General features: G+C 32.2%; 1 protein-coding gene across 1 annotated transcript in view; it reads left to right on the top strand.

Annotated features, from left to right (window-relative positions):
- STXBP5L (syntaxin binding protein 5L) overlaps positions 1-14,716 on the top strand; it is a 313,084-nt gene that overhangs the window by 251,926 nt on the left and 46,442 nt on the right. The window lies entirely within an intron of this gene.

Below are 14,716 nucleotides of genomic sequence, written 5' to 3'. Positions count from 1 at the left end.
AGAATAAGGCTTTAAGGTACTGTATGTTGAAAAAAAGAGTTAACAGACATTTGGGGGTAGTGGGATTATGAATGATTTGCCTATTTTTCAAATTTTTATTTATCTAAATATTATGGCTTTTCTATAATGTATATATACTATCGTGCAAGTGTTTTTCTTTATTTTTTTATTTCAGCATATTATGAGGGTACAAAAGTTTAGATTATGTATATCGCCCATGCCCCCCCACCCCGAGTCAGAGCTTCAAGTGTGTCCATTCCCCAGACAGTGCACATCGCACTCATTATGTAGGTATATACCCATCCCCTCCCCCCCCATATTGTGCAAGTTTTTAAGCACCAAAAATATTAGGTATATCTTTGATACTGAACTGTAGATCTGTTTTTATAGAGTATCAAAAAATTGTAATTCCTTTTCATATGCATTATTTTTATTTGAACTTATACAAATTTATAAAAATATAATAAGGTCTTTATAAAGCAATGAATTTGGACTTCCAAAAAGTAATTTAGAATTGCAACATTTCTTCAATTTATTCTATTACTTAAAAGTTGTTAGTTCTTTATCCTCATTCTTTGGGGATCTAGGCTACCTGAATCTAGGTATGTCCTGTATAAATTTGTCTTTTCAATTGTATCTTTTCAATCCTTATTTTATTGCTTTTATTTTGAAAATTTTTCATATACTTATCCTTTCTTTTGCATTCTCATTGGCACCATTCTAATTTAGGTATTTATTACACCATAACTAGAGTATCACAGAAATGTTCTAGCAGGTGTCTCTGCTTTCTGTCTCTCCCTCTTACAATTCATTTTGCACGTCTTGTTGCAAAACTAATATCCTAAAATATTACTTTGATCATATTTTTCCATAGTCATAAATCTTCAATATAAGATATAATTCAATGTCCTATATCAAATTTATATAACTTAACTTAATTTTAAATTCTCATTCATCATCTGAATTTGACTAATAATGCATTTATATGGTTCAAACATCAAAAAGAAATTGAATAAAACTCTCCCACTCGTCATGCCCCTATGCATTGTTACCATCCTCCTGAAAAATAAACATTATTAGCTTATTATTTATCCTTCCAGATAATTTGTGTTTGTAAACAAACCAAAAAGACATATATTCTTGGCCGGGCGCGGTGGCTCACGCCTGTAATCCTAGCTCTGGGAGGCCGAGGCGGGTGGATCGCTCGAGGTCAGGAGTTCGAGACCAGCCTGAGCAAGAGTGAGACCCCGTCTCTACTAAAAATAGAAAGAAATTATCTGGCCAACTAAAAATATATATACAAAAAAATTAGCCGGGCATGGTGGCTCATGCCTGTAGTCCCAGCTACTCGGGAGGCTGAGGCAGTAGGATCGCTTAAGCCCAGGAGTTTGAGGTTGCTGTGAGCTAGGCTGATGCCACGGCACTCACTCTAGCCCGGGTAACAAAGTGAGACTCTGTCTCAAAAAAAAAAAAAAAAAAAAAGACATATATTCTTTTTTTGTGTCCTGCTTTATGTGCTTTACTATATCATGCTCATTTCACTTTACAATATATCTTGTCTTTCCATGTCATCATATAAAGTACTTCCTTTTTTATAGTTGTATAATACTGAATTGCATACATGTACTGTAATTTACTTAATCAATTCACCTATTAAAGGGCATTTAGTTTGCTACCAATGTGTTATTATAAACAATGCTGCAATGACTAACCTTGGTACATACCTCATTTTAAATTTGTGTAGGTATATCTATGTGATAAATTTTTAAAATTGGAGTTGCTAGGTCAAAGAGTAGATGCCTAATTTGTATAGATACTCCCAAATTGCTCACCTTAAGATTTGCAACAGTTTTCTCTTCTTCTAGTGATAATATACAAACATTGGTTATCAATTTTTTTGCAAATATTGTAGGTAAAAAGGATATGTCGGTGTTTTATATTAATAAGTTACCTTTCTCATAAGTGATGTTGAGCACCTTTTTCTATGTTTAAGAGCTCTTTAATTTTTTTTGTGAATCGTCTATGCATATACTTTGCATATTTTCTATAGAGTCATTTGTCCTTTTTATATCAATTGGTAGAAACTCTTCATAAACTAAGTAGATTATCCCTTTATGACATGATGTCTAAATATTTTTCTCAATTTAACTTTGCTTCTAGTATTTTTTTCCTTGAGCAATTTTTTTGTAATCAGACATCAATCTTTTCTTTTAAGGCTCTTCTTTCTTTATGCCCAGGAACTATTGGGATTATCTACTCTTTAAAGTTTTAGTAAAATTCCCGTATCAAATCATTTACCCCTTATAATTTCTCATTTTGTATATTTATACTTTCTCTTTAAACAAAAATATTTTCATTATTTGGTGTTCTATTTTTCCTTAATCGGGCTATCTAACAATTGATCTATTTATCTTTTATTTAGCCTCAAGCAATAGGTTTAACTTTTTTGTTAAGTTATTAATTTCTGTTTTGATATTTATTAGTTACTTCTGCTTTCCTTTGTCTCATTTTATTTTTCCCTTTTCAACTTTTTGTGGTATATGCTTAATTCATTTATTATTTATTACATATCAATATAAGTATTCAATGATGAATTTCTCTTTGAACTCTGCCTTAAATGTATCATATAGTTTTCAATAAGTTGGGATTTTATTAGCATCATTTTCTATATGGTAGGCAATTTGCTTATAGTTTTTTGACCCAAAAGTTATTTAAAGTAAATATGTAGCATTAAATAGCTATAAATATTACCTTGTTATGTTATTTAAGTCTTTAAGGTCCTTACTTACATTTTGATTATTTTACTTGTCAAGGATGAAGAATAGGTGAATTAAAATACTCTATTAATAATGTACTTCTGGCTCTTTTTCTTTGTATCTGCTATGTTTTTATTTTTAACAATATTCATGCTGTCTTATTTTATGTTTAGGTATTTAAAAAGTATATCCACATTTTAAATTACAACCTTTACCATTAGTCACCATTGTTCATTTCATATTATATGTTGTTCGCCTGAATTCCACCTTGTTTACTGTTAATACCACAGCTCTTGGGTATTTTATTTGGAATATTTCTGTATACCTTGGCCCTACCTCTTTTGGGGTAAATGTTTTTTACTGAGGTTTAGTATAAAAGCCTCATAGTACATAAATCTAAAGGATTCAGCTAGATTAGCTATTACAATGAATATACTGTGTAAACAACACCCAGAGCAAAATAGAGAACATTACTAGAACCTCAGAAGCCTCCCCCACATACCTCTTAGCCACTAACCTCCACAAAGGGACCTACTATTCTGACTTTAATCACTATAGATTATTAGTTTTGTGGGTTTTATCACCATGAATTAGTTTTGCAGGATTCTCACATGAATGGAATTATACAGTATTTATTTTTTGTTTCTTGCTTATTTTGCTCAACATTATATATGATTTTATTGCTGTATAATATTCCATTATATGAATATACCTCAATTTATTTATGCAGTTTATTGTTACTGAACATTTAGTGGTTTTCAGTTCAGGACTACTATAAATAAACCTGATATGACCAATCTTATACCTTTTTAATGCAAATATTAATTCATTTCTGTTGCATATGTATCTGGGAGTGGAATTTTTGGATCATAGGGTATACATATGTTCAGCTTTAGTAAATAATTCCAATGAGTTTTCTAAAGTGGTTGCACCAATTTTACTTTTATGACTATAAGAGTTCCATTTGTGCCGCATACTTGCCAATGTTTGATATTGAGGTTTTCTTTCCCCATTTTAGTCATTCTGAAGTGTATGTAGTAATATGTCATTGTGCAATTTAATTTAATTGTGTACTCCTAATGTCTAATGATTTCTTATGTTTATTGGCTATTTTAATATCCACTTTTATAAGATATATAAGGGTTTTTGCTCATTGTTATTGGGTTGCCAACTTTTGCTTACTGATTTCTTATCTATAGGAATTCTGTGTGTGTGTGTGTGTGTGTGTGTGTGTGTGTATGATGAAGAGAAGTCTTTTGTTGGATATACATAGTGTAAAATATCTTCTCCCACTCTATAGCTTGCCTTCATTCTCTTAAAATTAGTCTCTTAATGAGAAATTTTTAATGCTAATGTAATTCAATTTACCAATCTTTTGTTAGTGCTTAATGTGTTTTGTTTAGAGAAAACCTTTGTCCACCCCAAGACCATAAAGCTATTTTTCCATATTATTTTCTAGAAATCTTAATGTTTTACCTTTCATATTTAAATTAAAGTTCCATTAGGAATTTATTTCCAAATATAATGTGAAGAAGGAGTCAAGGTTTATTTATACCATTTAGGCATCCAATTGATAAGCACCATTTATGGGGAAATTATCATTTCCCCCACTGCACTAAGGTGGTACTTCTGCCACAAATTAATGAACTTTACCATTTGTGTGTATGTGTGTGTTTATAGACTTTATGTTCTATCCCATTGGCATGTTTATCTATCATTTATCTGAAACCACACTGTTTTAATTGCTGTAGCCTTCTGGATCCTTGAGGCCTTTTGACTGAATCCAAATTTTACAGAAAAAATCCTTTCACTAAAAGGGGCACACTTGGGGATCTGGAGGACCACATGTGGCCTTGAGGCTGCAGTTTCCCCAGTCTATGGTGTTAGCAGACATTTTTCCTTGTTCCCAATATCAGGGATAAGGCTTTTAATATTTCATAATTAATTATGATAATTGCTATAAGTTTTCAGTAGACATCCTGCTTTTAGCCCTCTGCCTATGATGCTTCTTCTTTTATTAATGTTAGAGCAGATGTTGGACCACACCACCACCACCCTTTTTTTTTAATTGCAAGACACACTCAGAGAACTTTTCATGTAATTAAGAAGTTTGTTTCAAAGGAAAGTTTTGACTACAGTTGAATTATGATACTTGGGGCAAAAATGATGGACTGTGATAAGATTTGCTTATCACTTCAATACCTTACTTGATACTTGTTTACTGGACAGGTCCCCTCTTCTTTAGTAGCAACTTTATAAGGAATTATAATTGAGGAATGAGATTTTTTTTCTTATGACAGCTTTGTAATCATTAAATGTTACATTTGTTAAAATATGTGAAATGTATCTTTCAGGGAAAAGTGCCAACAGTTTACTATATCTTACTTAAGAACATTGGAAATTATCAATACTTGTTGATTTCATTCATTATGAAAAAGAATGATAATTAATTATTGTTATATTAGAGGGTCTTTTTAAGCCCACAAAGAAGAATGTGCCCAATACTATTTCCAAAATACAACAGCAACATATGTACTGAAAACTACATTCGGCAATCTCTTGCTATTGTAGGAATTGCTGCATCAAATCTAGATTATCAGGAAAGGTGCAGTTAGAGTCAATGCAGACTTTTTAGCCCAATCTCTTAAAACTAAAACATAACTTTAAAAAAGCAAATTTAATACTTTAACAATGGAATTTACAAAACTCATGAAATGTATTGTCTTTAGAGGTAGAAAATAATGAAAATATAAACAATTAAAATGTTTAAATAACTTGCTGACGGTATCAATATATGTAATTAAGGGAAAACAAAATATTTGCAATACAGTATAACTTTTAAAGAATTAAGAAAAATACCATGCCAGAGATTCTAATTCAATATGTCTAGGGTGGGACATGAGATTTTAAAGTTCTAGCAAGTTCCCAGCTGATGTTAATTCTTCTGCTCTCTGGACTATTTGAGAACCATTGCCCTATGAAACATTTTAAAAATATTTTTTCAGTATCTATTTGGAGATCTCAGGCTCTCAATCCTTTAAATCTGCTAAAAACAGGTAAAAACATGGATGCAGGTGCCTCTGAATAAGAAAGGTCAGGAATTAGGGAAGCCAGGAACCAGTAATCATTTTATAAGTCTGATTATTTATGTGGATCTCAAGCTTCCTTATGCCCCCATGAACTAAAGGTAAAATAGAGTAAAGTTCAGACTGTTAAATATTTCCTTGAGGATAATACAAGAGAACAGAATAGGGATTGGGAGCTGAAAGAATCCAATGAGCCAAATAGAATGCCAATGTTCTCAGCTTCTAAGATAATATAATGCTTTTATGTTGTCTACTCGTTCATTTAACTCTTCAACAAATAATTTTCAGTTTCTACAGTTCAACATTATGCTATCCAGTGAAGATAAACTGATGAACAAAATAAAAATACTTTATTATGAATGGAACTTACAGTCTATCTTCAGAAACAAACATTAAGCTTATACAAATTGTTCATACTCTTTTTTTTAAGGTGGTGCAACCCTTTTTTACTCACCAGGTAAGGTTGTGAAATTTGTGTATGACACAAAATCACCTCCCAAGAGGATGAAGTAGGTGCTAACATTCAACCCCAGCAGCACTTACCTGGCACATAACTATAATCCCCTAAAGAAAACAGCCTCTTTTTCGTTGCAAAAATAGTTGAAAACTCACCAAGTCTTCAGCTTTAAGTTTGTGTCTTCCCAAAAATTGTACATTTTTCTAATATTTTCTACTTGAATGTGTGCCTTTTTTTCTGATTTTCTGCTCAGATTAACATCTTTTCCTAGGCTAGCATCAGGTGCTGACACTGCTGCTAACTATATAGATATCCACCCTCATAATGTTCACTGTTCACAATCTACAATAGATTTATTAAGCTACCAAGTTCAAGTGAAGGCTAGTATGATAGAAATATTTATCTTTATTAAAATATTATAGAGGTTAGTGTCACAAAATACTAACAAAGGAGTACCAAACTCTTGTTCTCAGGCCTGAGTTAGAGCAGGGTTTTAAAGCCTAGTTTGAATGCTCTTTCTGGATAATTCTGTGTGGCTAAAATCCTCCAAGAAGCTTCGGTCTTCCCTCCAACCTGTCCTCTGTTGGGGCAGTATTTATCTTTATTTCAGCTAAGGGCACAAAATAGAGGTCTGTCCAAGTAGTTACTATGAAATTCACCTTTAAGGTAAAAATTCTTGGTTCATTTGGACTAAGAAATTGCATGCCAATAGTTTTGTATTCCCTTCCTTTAGGACTTGGTACCAGAACTCCTGAGGCAGCACCAGGCTTTTATAGGAATGAAATACCAGCTGTGAGACAGAGGAATCAAGTACATCACTTGCCAGGTGAAGGTGAAAATCTCTTTTATGAACAAACAGGTTATTCACATCTCCACAATTTTCTAGACTTCACAGTGTGTCTCCAAACATTATTCTCATTTGTTGTGCTGAAAACACAGGGCCCTCATGGTGAATGAAGACAAATTTCCCTGAAGCAATTGTTAAAACCAGAGACACTGACTTCTTGACATATAAAGTAGGAAGGAATCCCTAAGGCTTTTGTGAAAGGTTTTGAAATGTTCCATAGAATTTTGGTAGTGTTGTTTCTCTACTATAACCCTGAATAGTTTCATCAGGTCAATAATAAGAAAATAAGGAGGGGTCAATAGATAATTCAGAGAAAATTTAAGAGCTGAAAAATAGTGAGATTTTGTGAAAATTCTTCACAATTCTTTATCATACCATGATGTATTTTCTGTAATCAGAAATAACCATGATGATCATGGAAACTCCACAAAAAAATTTCCTCAAAGGGACAATATTATTTCTCAAAAGTAGTGAGCAGAAAGGAGGGTCCTAGAATCTAAATTTTGTGCAGTCTTTGACATTCGTTACTGCTCCCAGGGTCCAGACAGACTCAAACACAGGTTGTATAGCCTTTTTAAATTAGGCATTCATTGTAAAATTGTTCCGGCCAGATTTACAACTTTAAAAAGCATGAATAATGTTCTAGACCCCAAATAAATTTAGTAGCCAAAGAAGATAAAGATAATTGTTATCCACAATTTTCCAAACAGTAGTTCCTTTTTTTCTTATGTAATATATTAATAACACCCCTGGAATATGCCTTTTTCTGTTGAGAAAACTAAAACTCAAATACTTTAAAAACTTAAAGTATTTAAGTGAGTAGAGGTGGAATTCCAAGTTAGTTATATTTGGCGCTAAAGCCTATGCTTTTCCCCTGGTGTTCATTAATTTAATGAAAAAAATCAATATGAGAATTACAAAAAAAAAATCACAATTAAGATTATATAAGAAGCAGTGAGAAAGTAAGACGTAGCTGAGTTATGAAGAGACAATGTTTTAACAAAGAAATTCAAAAGAACTTAAGAAATATACATTGCATAAAACATCAGGAAAAAAATGATTTACCATTTAAATTTCAGGAAAAACGGATTTTGAAAATAATTTTTGGTCTTTATAGTTTCTAAAATCAACCTTATCACTATATTTTAAGTCTATTAAGCTTTATTTGCTAAAAATTATAGTCAACATTTGTATAGTACTTTAAAGCAAACAAGGTATTTTTCATACATATTATCTTTAATCCTTATAAAAACCCTACAAAATTAATATTATTCTTATTTTATATGAATGGAGAAATATGGTTAAGAAAAAAATTCTATAGCTTGCCCAAGGTCATTCTGCTAGTAATGGCTTAGTGTGAACCCGTCTTCAGACTTTAGGGTCCTCTGCTTATTCGGTCCCAAATTATTTGACCTCCTATTATGTACGCTAAAAAAAAGTTGGCTGAAAAAACATTATCTCTGTGAGTTTATAATTCAAGATAGACATTAACCTAAACAGAAATGAAGTTTCAGAATCATTGAATAAGTATATGACTTTGATTCATTAACATTGTCTAAATAAAAATGTAATACATATTTTAAGGTAGAGGTAGAGTCATGACATTAAACATTTTTATGCTAGGGCAAATTCTAGTCAGGAAGATGGAGACAAATGAAATTTGTTACTATATCCAACCAGTTGGTTAATTAATCAGTAAATAGATAAATTCATAGATGAATTTTATAAACATTTAAATCTATAGAACTTTTATATTAACTTCATGTTAGTTTTATTTGTTTTAGAGATGATATCTAGACCACACAGGTGGTATCTTCTGTATCAAGAAGATTGTGTTGCATAGTGGAAACGGCATAGCTTTGGAGTCAGAGAAATTTGATGTTACCCTGTCACTTTCCACCATCATACCTTTAGCAAGTTTCTTAACCTTAATTGCGTGCTAGTATTCAGAACATAGATGCTCAATAATATATGGTAGTGGTTTTTATAAAATCAGTGGTAAACATCCACGGCCTACAAAGACTGAACTTGGTCCCTTTGGCCATTCTAGACTTCCAAATATTAGTTGTAGCTTAGTCATAACAAAGTAGAAATTCTTCACTGGAAATCAAAAAAGTAAATCTAATTGTTTCAAAGCAAGAAACAACTAATCAGAAGATTTGAATTAGAAACTTCCAACCTCTTTCTTCATGCTATTTTCTATTAAAGTAGTAGCTGCATTCAGACTTTGATTTAGGGTTTAATCTATTCCTAACATTTTGATTTAGATGTGTAACCAAAGATCTAACCAAGACTTATTTGCAGCCAGTACAACATCCCTCTGATGAAACAAACTGCACTACCATTGACTTTGAACTGAATTAGGAATTATCAAAAAGGCAAATGAGTATACAGGTAATTGAAGATGATATAATCAAGACATATTAAGCCCCATAGGCAAAACCATGTTGTAATGCCTGAAGTCTGTTCTTATTTAGGGCTGAGCATATAACCTCATTCTGGCATAAGCTATGGTAAGCCACCGGACTGATTACCCAGCCTCAATACTATAAATGAACCTAAATTTGAGAGGCATGAATCTAAGGGTAGAGATGTATACTTTTCCAAAGGCTTATAATCTGGTGCTATTGTGGAGCTTGGTCTTCACCTGATGTTTAGGCCTGAATTTTTAGATAAATATCATTGTGTATTAATATTTTGCTATAAGCCAATCCTTTCACTCATTTGCATCATCTTTGGCCTCTCATGCCACCCTACTTAACAATTTCTAAGTAAGTCAGAAGCTGATAGATGTGATTAGGGAAGTGATTAACCTTATCTGTGGGGATGCTTTCCTTTGCATTTTCTTTCTTTTTTTAAGTCAGAATTATTAAAGTATAATTTACATAAAATAAAATTCACATTATTTTAGTGTATAATTCTATGTATTTTATTTCCTTTGGTTTTGATTTTGTTTCTATTTTCAAAAAGTATGCCACAGTGTGTTAAAATAAGAGGAAGAATTTCCTGACAATTTTCCCAAGATCTAACAGGATTAGGGTCATAAGAAATCAAGCTGTTTTAAGTCTAACACTTCCTGTGACAATGTTTCCTGACCCCAGCAGGATTACCTATCATACTATTGGCTGTGTTATTTTCTGTGAGCCAAGACAGGTAGTTTTTCAAGGTGTGAAGGATTAAAGAGACCATTCTATGTGAGGATGCACAATGTGACTTAATTTTTATAGAGAATATAGTTAATTATGAATCAAGCATGTGATGTCAGGCTTGAAAAGACAGTATACTTTTAGGAAATACTATTGTGCAGAGCAAAGATGAAACAGTATCGTATATAATTGGAGGCTTTATCAAGTGTGCTGTTTAATCCTAGGCACTAGATTTTAAGTAGGACATAATGCCCAGATAAATTATTTTTGACATAAAATACCATAGAATGACAATCTTTTATTGTCAACATAATGAAAATAATAGCTAACGTTGACTGTTTGCCATATGCCACACATCCTGCTAAGTGCTTTACCCATATTCCTTTAATCCTACAAAATCTCTGTGATGTTGGAACTACTATTATCCCCATTTTACAAAGGAAGGGAAACACCAGTCTTTCTGAGATGAAGTAACTATTAGCCCAGGGAAAATGGTTGAGTCATGATAAGAATCCAGGTCATCTGTGTTCTTAAAAACTAGGCTTCACTTCATCAAATGCCAGAAAACCTACTTTGCAGAAAATCCCGAGTCTGTATGGAGCTGTACAAAGGGGAAAGAAAGGCATCCAGCCTCTCCTATTAGAGGCACTTCTGTCCTTGTAACTACCACCTTCTATTCCTCATTAGAAAATGGAAGATCCAAGATACATATGATAAAAATTTGAACTACTAAAAAACAGAACCAAAAAAATGAACCTATTAACTTGGAAAATATCTAATGGTAATCACCTTTAAAATCCAGTAAAGTAATAGCTATATCTGTATCCCCTATATCCACATCTGTTATCTAATTGAACAACTAAAGACAATATGGATTTTCTTGTATGGAAAATCTGAGCTGCATCTCAGGAAGTGCTTCTTATAGAAGGGTCCTGGGTAAAAGTCATGAAACCTTGAAACATTGTTTCTCAGAATGTCATCTGCCAGCCTCTTGACTTCAGTATCACCTGTGACACTTCTTAAAATACAAATTCCTACCGACCTGAGCATACCTAAAAGTGGCCTCTAAGTCTCTTCAGGTGCTTTAAGATCTTGCATGTGAGAACAAGAATCACTTACTCTACAATGCTCCAGCGGTTAGAACTGAGACAAATTGGTCAATGGTAAACAAAAGTAGTTTGAACTTGAACAGAATGAAATTTTGTTGCAATTACAGCAACCACAAATAAGAATGATTTTTACACCTTTGAAGATTTCTACATGAAAATATTCAAGCAGGTAGAATGTCAAGAATGTTGTAGGACAAATACTTGCATTAAGTAAGATATTAGACTAGATAATCTCTAAGATTCCTTTGAGCTAAGATTCTTCAATTCTCTTCCCTGTGCAGTTTGCTAAACCAGTGAGTAGTAAGTAGTTTCTATTTTCATTTTTCCCCCTTTGGCTAACAATAGGAAGTGACAGTGGTGCATATGCTTTAGCTCAGATATCAGTAAAAATGAAATTTGGAGAGCTGCATTCCCATGAGCACAGTGCCAAAGTTAGTAAGTAGTGTTTTCCTCCTATGCATTTCCAAGACTACTTGCCTCTTACTCTCTTGCCTTTTTCATCTTCCAACCCAAATTCCTCAAATGTTATTGTGTAATATATTCTCTAACATTTGAACATATGTTCTCAATCTATTTGGCCCTCTTTAAAGTAAGATTTCATCCTTGCTTTCTGACTATACTGTTCATCATTCATTCAACACTTATTGTATAACTACTCATTGCCAATACTTTACTAGGTATTGGGAATATAGTCCCTATCTTTAGAGAACTCAAAGTTTCCAGATGTTAGTGGATAACAGAGTAAAAAGAACAAGTATAATAAAATGTATTAAGTTTTCTAAAGGAGATGTGCACAGATGCTATGGAAGTTAAGGGGCTGCCTACAGGAAGGGAATGATTTTTGAGCTTTCTTGAAGGATGAGTAGGAATTTTACTAGTTGGACAGGTGAAGAGGAGGATTATTCTGTACACAAATAACAGTGGCTTGTTATTCACGTTGTTATTAAGGAAATGCCCTAAATAATACTACCATCTAGCGATTCCCTTTCCCTCCTCCAGCTACACAATTGAGGGATGTGTTCTGTGAGGTTGGACCGAGTTTTCAGGTAGGAAGTAGTCTACAGGGAGCCTAAAAGGTAGATGGTAGTCGGGGATCAGTGGTGGGGAATCCCAAAAAGTGGAGCCGATTTGAAGAGTCAGAGTAAGTTAGATACTAGAATACAGGTGAATTTTCCATCAGAAAGAATAGTGGGGAGTAGGAAGATACATGTCATTGTCGTCACTGTCCTGCTGTATAAATGTGGCTTATTGACACTAGGCAGAGACTGTTTCCTGTATTTTTGAAAGAGTCTTTGTAATCCATTTTGGAGATAATCAATACTATCTAGATATGTTGAAGACGTATTTAAAAACGAGGTAGAAACAATGAAAAAGATAAATTAAGAAACAAATCCTTACCTTGTAATGAATTAGTTCCTGTTAAAAAATTAAACGAAAGATTTTAAAAAATGAATACTCTACCACCTCAGTCCATCTAAATTATGAATCAGTTTACAAAATAGCCTATATTAACAACCTTTTCTGAAGCATAATTATTGCATATATTTTTTCAGTTTGTCATATTTTGATATGAATAGCATATGTTTGTGCTGCTAATTATAAACCCAAATTATTAAAATCTGATTTGACTTCCTCTTAATCTTAATAAAATTATTTTTAATGTCTTTTCATACAGACAACTGCCTGCTGCTCTTATTTTATTAGAGTGATAATACTTATATTTTCTTTTGCAAGTAGTTTAGCACAGATTGGCAGATTGCAGCTAGCAAACTACAACCTATGGGCCAAATCCAGCTCACCATCTCTTTTGGTATAATTTGTGGATTAAGAATGAGTTTTAAATTTTTAAGTGGTTAAAAAAAAATCAAAAGACAAGTTGTGTTTTGTGACACATGAAAACGTGTATAAAACCTATTATAAAATGTGTTATAAATCACATTCAGGCTGAAACATCAGAGATCATATCAACAATCTTATTTTCCAGACAAGAAAATTAAGCTGCGGATTGTTGAAGGGATTTTTTCAAAGTTAAAGAACTAAGTAGTAACAATTCAGAAATATGTGAGATAGGTTTTCTGGTTTTAAATTGAATATTCTTTCTGCTCTATCATCCTGCATCTTTATTTTCAAATAACTTTCCTACTTGTAAAGAAAATCACTCACTAGAAGGTATAAATTAATTGGTAGCCAATTTGAGTCTTAATAAAGTATTAATTGACAGATAAGATTTCGTACATGATTTTCCCCAATGCATTTCTTTCTATGATAACGTGCATTCCAGTTAAATGTTTTATGAGACAGATAAGTAATAAGGAGAAAGTTTATAAATAAATTATAGGAGCTTTCTTGGTTTATACAAACATTTTCTAGATAATTTTGATATAATATCATTATTTTCAAATATTTTATATTTTCAAGATTTTCTCATTTACTTAATGCAACATCATAGTATTCAATATTGATTTCATCATTTCATTTGCCATAGGCAGTGTAAAATTTCATTGACTACATCATATGTAATAGAATTTTCTTCTTTCTATTTAAAAAAAAGTTCACAGGATTGATCAATTTTTACCCTTTTCAACAATTTGTGAAATGACCTGTTACATTTGTTGCAATATCTCTTTACCTGTTAGAGTTGTCTGAAATTAATTTTTGGTTCTTTCCAAATTAAATAAGAAATTACTTCTCATACCACATGTAAGAGAAACTATGTAAACATACACATAATTATTTACTGTACAAATAATTGCTTTTTACATGTTTCTGTTTGCATATTAAATAATTACTACTGGATGGCAACAAACTAATATTGCAACAATATTTCTGCTTCCATACAGGCTCACTAAATGTAATGTTCATCAGGTTTTTGATAATGATATTATAAAACATACTGTTCCCCCACACTCCTCTTTAATTTTATATAATTAACAACTGCCTTTTTCCTTTTTCTGTTGTTTCAGTTAAAGGATCAAGAAAGTTAAGTCTGCCAACAGATCTTAAGGCTGATCTTGGTACGGTAGGCAAAAGCCGACAATTTTAAGTTTTCTTACATTTATTTGGCTGAACATTTTTACCAATCAATCCATGAATAACACAAGTTTCCTAGATGGCAATGTTTGATAGCTTTCCAAAAAGGCTTTCTTAAAAATCACCATACAGTTCTGTTGGCAGCATTCAGCATCGTGTTTGTTAATAATCATTTTACAAAATTACATTTTATAAATCATTACACACCAAAGTATGTAATGTTTTGCTTGTTTTCTTTAATCATGAAAATGTTTTAAAACATTTAATAGTCACACATGTAGACTC

Source organism: Lemur catta, chromosome 1, assembly GCF_020740605.2.
Source record: "Lemur catta isolate mLemCat1 chromosome 1, mLemCat1.pri, whole genome shotgun sequence".
In the NCBI taxonomy this organism is placed as follows: domain Eukaryota; kingdom Metazoa; phylum Chordata; class Mammalia; order Primates; family Lemuridae; genus Lemur; species Lemur catta.
Note: the sequence above shows the minus strand (reverse complement) of the source record. Positions and strands in the feature narration are given on the sequence as shown.